The following is a 10626-nucleotide window of genomic DNA, read 5'->3' as shown; positions in this document are numbered from 1 at the left end:
ATTCTTCAACATCTTCTTCTTTAAACAAACATATTCATCACTTCCTTCATAACCAAAACATCGTGTGCAAACATATATATACATATATGAGCATGGCCGAATTTCATGGTGTCCATAGCCATCCAAAACACAAATTTTAACTAACATGCAAGAAGCATGAATCATGCTCATGAATGCATCATGGCTGAATATGACAATCATGCCCCTTTTTTAACTTCAATCATGGTTGAACAAAAAGAAAACTCAAAATCTTACTCAAGAGTAGACAATCCATCATTGCATGCATCATCATCAAGCTTCACACTTAGCATGCAATGGCTTTATCACCATAACAACTTTGGCCAAATACCATTTCCATGGCATAACAAAGATTTGAGCCATGGCTAACATGCACATCAAGTTAGCAACCAAAACATGCATGAAACTCCCAACACAACCTCATACATACCTTAATCTTGATGCAATTTAGCCAAATCTCCTTCTAGATCTCTTCTAAACCAAGCATGAAGCAAAAATCCTCCCCCTTTTTCCTTAGTATTTTCGGCCAAGAAGTGAAAATGGATGGACAAAATTTCTCCTCTCTTTTCCTCTACTCACGGCAACAAGGGCATCCAAGCTCATCTTTCTCTTTTTTTCATTTTTTATGCTTATTTTATTATAATACTTCCTACTTAACTCACTAGCCAAACATGTTGGAAACATGTTTTCCTTGCCCATAATTTGTCATGGCCGGCCATCCACCTTAGGAAATGGGATAATTGACATGCAACTCCATTTATTTCACTTCATGCATTATTAGGCCACTTAAAAATACACCTATCACATTTTCAAGTCCTAGCACATGGGTCCTTTCTTATAAATTTGCACCGAATTAATAAAAATCAAGACACGAAATATTTACGCATACAAATTCCACATACAATAAGCACAGAATATAACACCTAATTATTCTTGTGACTCGGTTTCGTGGTCCCGAAACCACTCTCCGACTAGGGTCACATTAGGGGTGTCACAAATTTCTTCTAGAATCCAAGTTTTGCAATTTATTCAATTTAGTCCTTAATTCCAATTGGACATCTTATACTTAGAATTTCTTCGTGAAATTTTTAACACATGCATATATTCATATTATAGGCCTCATAATAACCATAAAATAAATATTTTGATGTCGGATTTGTGGTCCTGAAACCACTATTTTGACTAGGCCCTATTTCGGGATGTTACACCCTAGGCTCGTATAATGAAACACATGCACTTTCTATCTTACCCAAGCCTAGTCAAACACTTTTCTTTCTTATGGTAGCCCACATGTTCCATTATTTTCTCATTTCTACCACACATTTACATCTTTTGCAAAATAGTCCCTATAAGGGTTTTTCATGAAAATCAACTGGGAAAATATGTTTAATGCACATTCATCTTTCATATTCCTCCATAATCCATCAAAGTACAAGCAACTCATGCATGGGTAAATTTTTAAACATTAACCCTAGCATGAAATATGGGTAGAAATGGAGAGAGCAAGCTACTGGGATTTCAAAAATACAAAAAGCATGAAAAACGGGGCTTGGGAGCACTTACTATTGAGCTTGGAAAGCTTGAAAACCCTAGCTAGGGAAACCCTTGAAGTTTCGACTGGACAAGGAAGAGAATGGGCTGATTTTGGTTCATTTTTCCCATTTTATTTCATTAAAATACCAAATCACCAAAATGCCCTTAAACTTTTTTCTTAAAATTCCATCCATGCAAGCCCATTTTTGTCCAAAAACTTAGAATTTGGGAAAATTGCTCTCCAAGACCTTCTAATTCATAACCCAAAGCAATTTCATACAAATTGCTTCTAGAATTCAATTTTTGCAATTTATTCAATTTAGTCCCTAACTTCCAATTGAACACCTTACTCAAAGAATTTCTTCATGAAACTTTAACACATGCATATACTCATATTCTAGGCCTCATAATAATCATAAAGTAAATATTTTGATGTCAGATTTGTGGGCCAAAAACCACCATTCCGACTAGGCCCTATTTCAAGATGTTACATTCCAAACTACGAAAGTATATGTGAAAATTTTGAATGGGGTCGGAGAGACGAGATTCGTGTTTTGGTGACAGTTTGAGAGTGTAAAAGCTTAGCAGCCACGATTGCTAAAGCACACAAAATGGAAACAATTGTTCAGGACAAGAGCAAAAGTATTTAAAGAGAAAGAATGAAGAGTGGAATGTCTAGTCCTCCACCTCTATCAAGCCTCAAGAAGCCAAGAGAAAAGGATATCCAATGTTAATGAGGGGTTCACAGTCTGTGAATTTCAGGCATGATAGAAATAGTAGACAAACTATTTTAGTGGCACGTTCACGTAGATACAAAATAGTGAGGGATTCTATTTGCAAGTATTGTGGAAGAAACCATAGAGGTGATTGTTAGAGGTGTACTAAAGCATGTTTTGGATGTGGGCCTTTGGACCATCAGGTTAAAGATTGTCCCTCCAAGGTTAAGGTAAGTACAAAGCAATCTATTTGTGGACCTTAGATTTCAATAGAAAATTAGGTCTGGTGTACCAGCCAAATCTGGGTTAGTTTAGGGGACTCTAAGGAAGAGCTACAGTAAGCCTAGATTTGGAGTATCAACTAGAGCATACGTGATAAAAGTTAAGGAGGATGTTGAATTACCAAAAGTCAAAATGAGTAAATTTTCTTTCCTTGGAAACAATATTTATGTGTTAAATTATCCAGGGTCAACTAAATCTTATTTTTGCACTAAAGTCGTCGAGGGTTTAAGTCTTGAGGTTGTGTAAATTTTCTTTCCTTGGAAACAATATTTATGTGTTAAATTATCTGAGGTCAACTAAATCTTATATCTGCACTAAAGTCGTCGAGGGTTTAAGTCTTGAGGTTGTGTATTTTGAAACAAATGTGTTAGTGACTAATTCTCTAGGTTAAAGTACAATGATGAGTAGAGTAATTAAAGACTACACATTGATTTTTGGTGAATATACTTTCTTGCCAGATTTGTTGATATTGAGTTTCCATGAGTTTGATGCTATTATAGGGTTAGATTGATTTATGAGACATAATATTGTTGTGGTTAGATTGATTTACGAGACGTAATGTTGTTTTGGATTATCATGCTAGAGGTGTACGTTTATTAACTAGAGAAGGTAAAGAAGTATTGATGCCAAACATACAGACTAGTTTGGCGAGAGTAGAATAATTTCTACTGTATCCGTCAAAAAGTTCTTGGTTATGGGCACAGATGCTTATTTGGCATACATTATGGACTCATTTGAATTGAGAAAGGATATCAATCAAGTTCCTATTGTAAGAGATTTTTCAAATGTGTTTCCAGGAGAATTACCAGGGATACTGCCAAATAGAGAACCGAATTGATAGTACTAGAAAGAACATATGTTTTCTCCCTACTTATTGGTTAATTTGTTCCCATTTAGTTATCTTTAGCATATATTTTGGCATTTTTAGTTCAATAATATTTTGGCATTTTCAGTTCAATAATTTACATTTTATAACTCAATGGATCTTAGCTTATTTATCCTTAATTGATGTCGCTGCATGAGTATTTTTAGATTGTGCCCAGAATTGTTGCCACACCTGACAGTTGTCTGGATAGGAACAAAAATACGTGAGCTGTCCAGTTTGGTACAACTAACATGTATGTACAGAGGCAGCATGATTTTGATGAAAGGACACCTAGGCTCTTTGGGGAAAAATATAAATATTCACATAAAAAGAAAAAAAAGGGGGGGAGCTTTTGGGATTACCATCTTCTTCAACCTATCTTTTGAAGTTTTTGGCTATGGTAGCTTAAGTCTCCTACGGGTGAATAGACATGAAAGGGATGTAGACCAGCTCTTGACGAGGAGCCCTGAGTGCGACATAAGAGGAAATAGAGAGATTCAAGTCGATTTGTCTATGGATATTATTCTCCACTTGTTTCTTTTATTTTTCTTTTCTAAACGCTGGTGGTTACTTTCTATTTCATGTTAGTATGAAAGTACACATGATTTTTGGGTTAAATGTTATCTTATTCAATCTTGCTTTTACTATTTAATCTTTGGGTTTGAATGTTTTTAGCACGAAAGTGTTATTGCAGTCACTGAGATTGGAAGGTGCAGCGACAGTTCAAGCTAACAAGCATGACAACGGAAGTTGCTTGAGGATTAGAGGAATTTAATCCACTTGCTCTTAATAGTGTTCCATAGCCATCATCGGAAGGTGCGGCTAATGTGCATGTTTAAGTCTTTGATTAAATATAGAAGTTAAGCTTGGTAAGATATTCATTGCAATTTATTACATCGACACTCACCTAAATTTTTATACCTTGAGCACTTAGCATTTTGTTGAATATTCACGTTTGGGATCCCAGTTTATCATTATCATATTTTATCTTATTGTTTTCAAGTTATTGCTTCGACACCTACTCTCACAATTTTTGTAACAACCCAATATTTACAGGTATCAGAAAGTGTATTTTTGGGTCTCTGTATTCGTGAAACGGATTCATAAATATTTATTAAAAAATTATTTGCGAAGTTAGTTGTGTGGTTAATTAAGTTTTGGCTAGAAAAATTAGCTTAAATTATGGCTAATTAGGTATAAGGACTAGATTGAATATAGAGTAAAAGTTGAATATAAGATTACGAAAAATAAAGGGATTAAATTAGAAAATAAACCATATGTAACACTGGTATAGTAAAAAGTAAATACAAGTGTGTGGTAATTGTAAAATACATGTGTAAAAATAATGTACATATGTATAAAATACTAATATATATATAAATACTTAATAATATAATATATTATTATATTATTATAATAATTAAAGTAAATAAAAGAAACAAAAGATAGAAAAAGACACAGAAGGTTGAAACGAAAAAGAAAGAAAAAGAAAAGGGAAATTAGTGTTCTAAGGATTCAAATTCAAATTGGCAAGTTAATTTAGTTCCTTTTATTGTAATTTTTGAGTTTTTATAATCATAGAATAAAATACTACTTGATTTACGTTGAAATTTTAGAAGTTAGTGAATTTTTAGATGTTGTTTATGTTGAATAAATTAAAGTATTAGGGGTTAAATTGATAGAATTTCAAGTTAGAATTGAGAAAAGGATTGAATTGTAAAACAAATTATAAGTTTTGAAGTAATAGGGACTAAATTGGGAAATTTCAAAATTTAGGGGTTAATGGTGGAATTAGATAGTTAAGTCTAGTTTAAGTAGAAATTGAATGAAAATAAAGAATAAATTGTGAAGAAAATAAAGTTAGATTTGATTAAGGATTAAATTGGAATTTAGGCAAAAGTTGAGTAGAAATTGAAATATTCAAGGTGAAATTGTGTGTATTGATGATTTAAAATTGTTTTAATTTTTGTAGCTAATGTTGTGCCTGGGACCTTGGCTAAGAAAGGAAATGAGAAAGTCGACGAGGAGTGATTCGAAAATTACGGTTTGTATTTCTATAATCCGAGCTTAATAAGTAATTGTTGAAATTATTACTTAATGTATATGGTAAGTAAGTTGAGGTAAATAATCGATATTGTAATATTGAATTGAATAGAATTGAATTATGAACATATGTGATTATTTGAATAAGAATGAATATTGATTAAAATGGAAAATGCAATTGAAAACCATATTAAATGTATCGGGTTGAGCCGGATATAGTTGGCATGCCATAGGATTGGAAGTGTTCAGGGATACTTCGACCACGAGTTGATGAGCAACTGGGTGTTAAATTATTATTTTGGATAAATTTGATAAGGTACTGGCTACCAATTTACTTCGGTAAGGCTGATGAGACACTGGATGTCCATCTAATACTTCAAATTATCCGATGAGGCATTGGGTGCCATACTGGTGTGTTTTGGTTGGATCCGTGTATCCACCAAAGTCTGAGCCATGTTAATATTGGTAAATAAATGAATTGACAATAAGATTGATATTAAATGATATTGAATGTGAATTTGAAATTGGACATTGAATTAAATTGTACAAATGCAATGCATGAACCAAGGGTTCATGAAAAGAGTATTGTTATTGCTAAATGATACGTGAATCAAAGTGAGAAAAGCTAGTTGAATTAGCTATTGTTGATAAATGAAGGTTAAATGGATGAATTGAATTATTGATTGGTTAATGCTTATATATATGTTTAAAAGTGTATATTTTATAATGTTATTTTTTTAAAAAAAGCATTCGGATTACAGAAATACCACTAAGTTTATACTCAGCATACATTTTGTTTTTCGTGCGCAGGCTAGGTTAAAGTCAGATCGTTGAATCAACATACAAACTCAAAGTGGTATATATATTTCATTTCGGTAATGGCATGTACCTAGGACGTTTTATATTGGTTATTTTGAAATGGTGAATGTAAAATATGTTATATGACACTATTACTTACATATATATTAGTTTATATGATATGTTAAAATTACAAAATAGTATATTTTGGTATGAAATTAGATTTGATTTGAATGAAGTTAAATGAATTGGTTTGGAAATCATGTGTTAAATATCTATGAAAATACATTGATAAGGTCATAGGTTGAATGTTTTGACATATTTTACATGTATTTGAATGTGTTTTAGATTGGTTGAACGATTGATATTTGAATTGCTTAGTGGTCAAGGTTTGCATGGTTAGCATACTTAATGTGTAAAGCTTATTTTGAGTCCACACGGCCTGGCACACAGGCGTGTAACCAGATCGTGTGAGACATACAGCTTATACATGCGCATGTGATTAGGCCATGTGTCCCCTACAATTTAAAATTTTCAAAACAGAATGCTCAGGTATTAGCACACGGGCAGAGACACGGGCATATGTCCAGCCATGTGAGGAACACAACCTAGCTCATGGGCATGTGACTTGGTCGTGTAAGGTAAGTCAGGGAGTTACATAGGGTAGGACACGGCTTGAAGCACGGGCATGTCATAGGGTCACACGGGCGTGTCCCTTGACCACACAGGCGTGTGTGCCCTACACTTAGGAAAAATTTTAGAGTTTTGTAAAAAATTCTTAGAGAACCCGAATTAATTCCAATTTGTTTTAAATACGTATTTAGAGTCCCGAAGACCTATAAAAGGGACAATATGATTAATTTATAAAATGTATTCTAATTGAATTGTTTAATATTGTAATCATTCTAAAAAGTTTGGTAATGCTCTGTAACCCTGTTTCGGCGATCGATAAGGGTTAGGGAGTGTTACATTTAGTAGTATCAGAGCTATTCAGGTTTGTCGGACTAAAAATCTAGCTCGAAATTGAGTCTAAAGGTACATGCTATAATTGAGTCCAATTTGAGTTGGGATTTGGATGCTGATATATATTGTCTGTTTCTATTTTATAGTTAAAGATGTCGAATGAATATATTGCTAACACCGGTAAAGAAATGTATACTGGAGACGATGAATCATATGAATTAGACAAAACTGAATCAGCAACACTGAGTGTAAACCCAGTAGGTAATCAACCACCTAATGTTGAATGGGGTAATGTTAGAGAAAGGGATGATTCACAAATACTTAAGGTTATAGTTGATGCCCTTCAACGAGTAGCAGGAACTGCATCTGCTATGATGTCTGCTCCTATTACCCAAAGAGCCCCGATTAAAGAACTGCGTAAGCATGGTGCAACTGAATTTTTGGGTTTAAAAGGAGTTGATCTATCTACAGCTGAAAATTGGATGGAATCTACAAAAAGAATTCTACAGCAGCTTGAATGTACTCCCCAAGAAAGTTTATTGTGTGTTGTATCTTTATTACAAGGGGAAGCTTATATATGGTAGGAGTCAGTAACCCGACATGTACCGGTAGAATAGGTAAATTGAGAATTATTTCAAAGAGAATTTCAAAAGAAATATGTGGGTGAGTTGTACATTGATGACAGAAAATAAGAGTTCTTGATGTTAAAACAAGGTGAAATGTCAGTAGTTGACTATGAATAGGAATTCTTGCCACTTAGTAGATATGCAACTAAATTTGTGCCAACCGAAACTGACAGTTGCAAGTGATTTTTATGGGGTTTACGTGATTAGTTACGGGTGCAACTGGTATCCCACAAAATCACTAAATTTTTAGATTTGGTTGAAAGTGCAAAGATGATTAAACAAGCACTGGGTCTCGACAAAAAGCTTGAAAATACTTGCCCGATTGGGAGACGTACTGGAGCTACTAGTTTAAATCCGCAACGTAAAAGATCAAAAGAATCTCGTGGTAGTTGGAGATCAAGTTTTAGATTAGATAAGGGTGATAAAAATCGTGAAAGATAGATGACAGTTTCTACTGGTAGTGTACGAGGTCCATCTCAGGATACTGAAATTCTAGATTGTGAACATTGCGGGAAAAAGAATCAGGGTGAGTGTTGGAAATTGACTCAAGGTTGTTTTCGTTGCAGATCTACTGAGCATTTCATTAGAGACTGTTCGAAGAATGAAAATGCTAGACCTGTTACATCTCAGAGAACTGTGCCTACTTCTAGAGGTTAAGGATCAGGCAGAAGTGGTTTATTTTCCAGAGGTGGTACTAGAAGAGGAAGTGATGTTGCTACTTAACAATCAGAAGCCAGAGTACTAGCTCGAGCATATGTTGTACGAACTCGTGAAGAGGGTGATGCACATGATGTGGTGACAGGTATATTTTTATCATATTTAGAACATGATGTGGTACTAGAAGAGGAAGTGATGTTGCTACTTAACAATGAGAAGCCAGAGTACTAGCTCGAGCATATGTTGTACGAACTCGTGAAGAGGGTGATGCACATGATGTGGTGACAGGTATATTTTTATCATATTTAGAACTTGTTTACGCTTTAATAGATCCGGGATCTTCACACTCATATGTTAATACAAAATTAGTTGAGTTTGGAAATTTAAAATCTAAAATGTTTAGAGTATCAGTAGCGATGTCTAATCTATTGGGGATAACTGTGCTAGTGAATCAAGTATGTTGAAGATGTCTGCTAATGATACAGAATAGAATCTTTTCTATTGACTTGTTGATAATGCCGTTTGGTGATTTTGATATAATACTGGGAATGGACTAGCTTTCAGAGCACAGGGTGATTTTAGACTATTGTAAAAAGAAGTTTATTGTTAAAAGTGAAAACAAGGATAAAATTGAGGTAAATGGTATTCGAACCAGTGGGTCAACTCGTATTATTTCAGTGATTTAGGCTAATAAACTTCTTCATCAGGGTTGTGCAGCTTTTCTAGCTTATGTTATTAATTCTGATTCTGTTGAAAGACAATGCAGTAAAATTTGGACTATTTTTGAATTTCCTGATGTTTTTCTAGAAGAATTATCGAGATTATCACCAGATCGGGAGGTCAAGTTTGCAATTGAAGTGTATCCTGGTACAACTCCGATATCAATACCCCCGTATCGTATGTCACCTACAAAGTTAAAACAATTGAAGGTGCAATTACGGGATTTACTAGACTGTGGATTTATTCGTCCTAGTATTTCACCTTGGGGAGCTCCAGTGCTATTTTTTAAAAAGAAAGACGATTCAATGCGGTTGTGTATTGATTATCTGCAATTGAATAAGGTGATGATCAAGAATCGATACCTGTTACCCCGTATTGATGATCTATTTGACCAGTTGAAAGGAGCTTCTGTCCTTTCAAAGATTGATTTGAGATCAGGTTAGTACCAGTTGAAGGTGAAAGAAAGCGATGTACCGAAGGCAACATTTCATACAAGGTATGGTCTGTGACAGCTTTAAAATGACCCTAGTCGGAATGTGGTTTCGGGACCACAAAATCGAGGCATAAAAATAATTTGATATTTATTTTGATGCCTATAATATGTGTTAACTCATGTGTGACATTTTGATGCTTTAATTTAGAGTTATAAATGTGAATTTCACTAGAAAGGACCTAGTAGAAAACTTTGAAAGTATGATGGGGAAATGTATGATGACTAATTAAAGCATGCATGCAAAACAATGGCCTTGCATGTCAAATACCCCCTTTTTACAAGTGATGGCCGGCCATGACAAGGGAGTATGGGCTAAACATGTCATGAAACATGTTTTGTTGGTGCATTAGGGAAACAATAAACAAATAAGCATGGGTAGTAAAGAAAGAAAAAAAACGTGTGAGTGAACCCCCATTGCCGTACATGGAAGAAAAGAAAAGAAAAAATTTTGCTCATCCATTTCATTCTCTCTTGACCGAAAATACTAGAGGGAAGGAGAATTTTGCTTCATGCTTGGGTTGGAAGAGGATTAGGAAGAGTTTTGGCTATATTTGCATCAAGATTAAGGTATGTTTGATGTTGTGCCATGAGATTCATGCATGTTTTGGTTGCTAACTTGATGTTCTTATTAGCCCATGGTTCAAATTTTATTATATCATGGGGATGGTATTTGGCCAAGGTGGATTTTGAGTTAATGCCATTGCATGTTAAATATGAAGCTTGATGATGATACATGTGATGGTGGATTGAGGACTCTTAGATTTTCTTTGAGCATTTTTGAATGATATACTAAGTTCTTTGTGTAATCGTGACCAAAATTATGGTGTTGTGATGTATTCGCCATGGTACATCCCCAAGTGTGATTTACTCTTTGCATGGAGAGTAAGATTTGTGTTTCAAATCATGTTCATG

The sequence above is a fragment of the Gossypium arboreum genome, chromosome 3 (genome assembly GCF_025698485.1).
Source record: "Gossypium arboreum isolate Shixiya-1 chromosome 3, ASM2569848v2, whole genome shotgun sequence".
Taxonomy (NCBI): domain Eukaryota; kingdom Viridiplantae; phylum Streptophyta; class Magnoliopsida; order Malvales; family Malvaceae; genus Gossypium; species Gossypium arboreum.
The sequence above is the reverse complement of the archived record's forward strand: the minus strand, read 5'-3'. Positions refer to the sequence as shown.